Source organism: Trachymyrmex cornetzi, unplaced genomic scaffold (genome assembly GCF_001594075.2).
Source record: "Trachymyrmex cornetzi isolate Tcor2-1 unplaced genomic scaffold, Tcor1.1 scaffold166, whole genome shotgun sequence".
Classification (NCBI taxonomy): Eukaryota; Metazoa; Arthropoda; class Insecta; order Hymenoptera; family Formicidae; genus Trachymyrmex; species Trachymyrmex cornetzi.
Window position 1 is genome coordinate 640,425 of NW_017296266.1, and position 4,665 is coordinate 645,089.

Below are 4,665 nucleotides of genomic sequence, written 5' to 3' on the forward strand. Positions count from 1 at the left end.
CACATTGTAGGAATATTAATACAACCTATCATGCAAGGTTTCTGGGATGTTAATGTAATCAGTTTGGACGATTATTTTCATGTTACTGGGAGGTTACTGGTAAGTTTATTAATCTCCGTTTAATGTTACAATCTTACAATTTAAAGTTACTGTAACCTTATTTCAATGTTGATGTTCTGTGAGGGTCCCTATTATTTTCTTATTTTATAATTTATTCTTAATTTCTTAAAAAGTATTTTGTACTTAGTATCTTATACTGTGTTCTAATAGGCACTGCCAATGTTGAAAATATTTAATTCACATTACATATACACTCTAAATTTTTGGGAGTGAAATTTCACTCCCAAACTATCACAAAGAGTGATAGTTGCGCTAGGCCGACAGAAGTGAAATTTTCACTCTTATGCCCAATTTCTTCGCCTCTAGATAACTTTATCCAAGAGATATCTTCCAGAATACAATGGAGATATCTTCTGGATAAGGTTATTCGCAACTTATCTGGAAGCGAAGAAATTGGGTATTAGAGAGTGAAAAATCACTCCAAATGGGAGTAAATTTTCAATCTATGTGGAGAATGAATACATTTCACTCTCCGAAGGGAGAGACTGAAACTTTATTTTGATAAATATTAAGTTTAACCTCCTTACATCTAATCTAAAAATTATTAGGCTCATTCTACGTGTTTTTGTACAAAATGGAGGAATATGGCGTCGCTCTATCTCGCGAAACGAGATATTAATAATTAAAGTTGATTTTTTAGGTTAAGTTAGGTTAAGAAATCACTCCTGAAGGAGTGAAGTGAAGTTCACTCTTTGTCGGATTGGCGCAGCTATCACTTTTCTTGGAGTGAAATTTCACTCCCAAAAATTTAGTCTAGAGTGATATACTGTAAATATTTGGTACGAACAATAAATATTGAAGTACACATAATAACAACCTTGATGGAAATAAATCATTGAAATCGCTGAAATCTCTATCAATTGACTCATTTCATTATGAATTATACTGAAATGGGTCTATTGATAAAGATTTCATCGATTTATTTTCATTAGGGAATATTAACGTTTAAAAACAATGTTTAATCTATTGTCTGTTTAATCTAAATTCTTATAAAAATGAGTACATTAAAATAACGATATTATCTAAGTAAAATAAAGAATTAGTAAAACTATAAGTAAGTTTAATATAGAGAAAAGCTTGCTCTACCATATATACAAAAATTAACTAGTTAGTAGAGAATTTCAAGTTTGAATATTTATTTCACATTTAGTATTAAATTATCAGCTAATGTAATTTTAAAATCCAATAACTTTAGAATTATAAAAAAAAAGTAACGAAAAAATAACGAATCGTTACTTTTCAAGTAACGGTAAAGGTAACGAGTTACTTTTTAAAATTGGTAACGAGTAATGGTAACGAGTTACTTTTTTCAAAAAGTAACGGTAACAGTGTTACTTTTATGCAATGCGCACAACTCTGATTGCTTTCGACAATATAACAAGTACGAATATACACAGATTTTTTTAAAATCTTTCCACATTTAATAGTTAGCCAAGTTATAGATACAGGACGCAGCCTGTATTTATGAACCTGAGAAGAAAAAGTGTTCAAAGCTATCCCTCTCTCTCTCTCAGGCGATAATAAATTCAACAACTTGCAATAATTTTTAAGTGGTAACAAAGATTTAATAGAAAGCAAAATGAGAATCCTATGCATTTTATATTTAGCCGATGACGTCAAATGTTATGAAAAATATAACACATATGTTCTCTGTTTATCAGTTCTGCTTTGTAAATAACTCCTTAATCTCGTAAAAAGATTAATAGTAAGCAGTAATTTTGTAACAACACATTGCACATGCGGTGTTGTAATAATATGATGTACTTAATATGTCTTCACCGAAGATTATTTTAACGCAAAACAATTTCCGAAGAAGGGGGATAATCAATATGACGAAATTTTTGATTTTATCGATCGCAATTAATGTAAACTGACGACCAGAGTTTAATTCGTCTACTGTGATTTAGTTAGCTGGTGTCATGATGTCGCATGAGACCGTTTTAGTACGTTTTTGATTTTAAATAATTTTTTTTTATCTAAATGAAATATGTTATTTATTCTAATATTATTCTAATGAAACGTATTATTGTAAACATTGATAATAAAACTGGCTTTAGTGGAAGCAAGTCAGTGAATCAGTGATAATATTTTTAGTGTTAAAAAGTGTTTTTTAAATAAATTTCAAGCTTAGCTTTCAATTTAAAAGCTCTTTTGCGAAGAAAAAAGATTTCTTAAATATTTAATATAAAGGAAAAGTTCAGAAAAAATTCCTCGGACGTTTACCAAACACATATTATAAATTTTTTTTGTAATATTCTTACTTATATTCATAGTTATTTGTAAACTTTAAAAACTATTTGCTAATACATATACAGGATGTTTGGAAAATAATGATAAATCTTCCGCATAGGGGCAGAATGGACTAAACTGAGAAGAAAAGTCCTCTTCCATTTTATGATTTTAGTAATAGTTAATAAGATATTAATTGTTAAAAATTGTCGAAAATTGGTCTTCAATAATTTTTTACTCAAATACTATCAACTTTACTGAAAAACTGTAAAAGACAAAAATAGTTTATTTTCTTCTCATAGAACTCTAAGCATTTTTTATCAATTTTTTAGGACTGCCCCAGTAAACAAGAAACGTTCCAAAACGTTTTAGTAACGTTGCAGCAACGTTGTAACGTTTCTGAAACGTTTCAAAACGTTACTGAAATGTTTCTTGTTTAGTGGGGCATTTTCTTATTTTTATCAACATGAGAAAATATGGTATTAAAAAATTTTGAAAAAATTCTACAAAAATTCTCAAAACTTTCTGAGAAGACAATAAACAATTTTTGTCTCTTACAGTTTTTGTGTAAAGTTGGTACTATTTGAGTAAAAAATTATTGAAGACCAATTGTCGGCAATGTTTTGCAATTAATATTAATTATTATAAAATGCTAAAATCGTAAAATGGTAGAGGACTTTTCTTCTCAGCTTAGTCCATTCTGCCCCTATGCAAAAAATTTATCATTACTTTCCAAACACCCTGTATATGTATACATACCATTATATTGTAGCAAAATACAATTAAAACATAAGATATAATTAATATTCGGACGAAATATTCATGATGTATACAAAAAAATTCCTTTAGCGTAGCTATATTGTCAGCAGTTTAATATTTAAAACCAAATGTGCGATATAATCTGCATCAGCAACAACAGATAACTGAGTATTGATAACTAAAGTGCTGACTAGTTTGAAAGTTATACGTCTACGTGAACTGGATAGTAGATAGATCTTAAGTTCATTAATTTTTTAGTGCAAAGAATGAAATTTAAGATACACGGGAGTGTAATCCTCTCGATTCAACCGAAAGGAATTAATCCTATTATGTAAAATAAAGCGAAAAAATAAACTATATTCTTATATGAAATTTTTTGATTATTGACTCGGATGAATAAATCAATATGTGTTTCAATACCAAATCGAGTCCAAACACTAGGTATAATTGTGTATCAAATTCTTTATTGTATTGATGAATATACGTTTCGATCCTTGTATCGGATCCTTATCAATATTTCTTAGTTACTAAGTTACATCAATGTGCTCCCTAGAACAATGATATAATGTTAGTATGTGCGAAAATCACGTTACTCTTCATGTCTATCGTTGTATACCATTGTTCTAGGGAGCACATTGATATAACTTAGTAATTAAGAAATATTGATAAGGATCCGATACAAGGATCGAAACGTATATTCTAATACAATAAAGAATTTGATACATAATTATACCTAGTGTTTGGACTCAATTTGGCATTGAAACACATATTGAACTATATTCTTGTTTTTAACGAGGTTCTTGTTTTTAAGAAAATTAATTTTGAAAATTTTGTGTTTAATGTATATCGCTAAAATTACTTGATTGGTGTGCCTACTATTTATTACTCGTTTTTTATTTATACTATTTTTTGATTAGCTGTAAATATTAACAAAATTAAATTCCAAATATCAATGTGAATAATCTGATATTTCTTTTAATACACAAAACATTATAAACAAATATTTTCTTTGCTACAATTTTTCTGTTGTAACTGTCGATACAGTGTAATTTATCGTGATAGTTGCACTAAATATACAGGGTGTCCCAGAATAACCGCCAAATATTTCGTCCGTAGGTAAACCGGACTAAACTGAGTGGAAAAGTCCTCTATCATTTTGCAATTTTTGCAATAATTAACAAGATATTAATTACTAAAAATTGTTAAAGATTTGTTTTCAATAATTTTTCACTCAAGTACTATCAACTTTACAGAAAAACAGTGACAAACAAAAATTGTTTATTTTCTTTTCATAAAGTTCTGAAAATTTTTTCAGAATTTTTTAATACCGTATTTTTTTATGTTGGTAATACTAAAAAGTTGATAAAAAATTTTGAAAGAATTTTTAGAGAAGCTTTATGAGAAGAAAATAAACAATTTTTCTCTTTTGCTGTTTTTCTATGAAGTTGATAGAACTTGAGTAAAACATTATCACCAACGCCAATTACTTAATCGGCCGTGAAACTGATGGTATTATCTTTCTTATGTATTCGAAAACTTACCTTTTTTAAAAAAAGG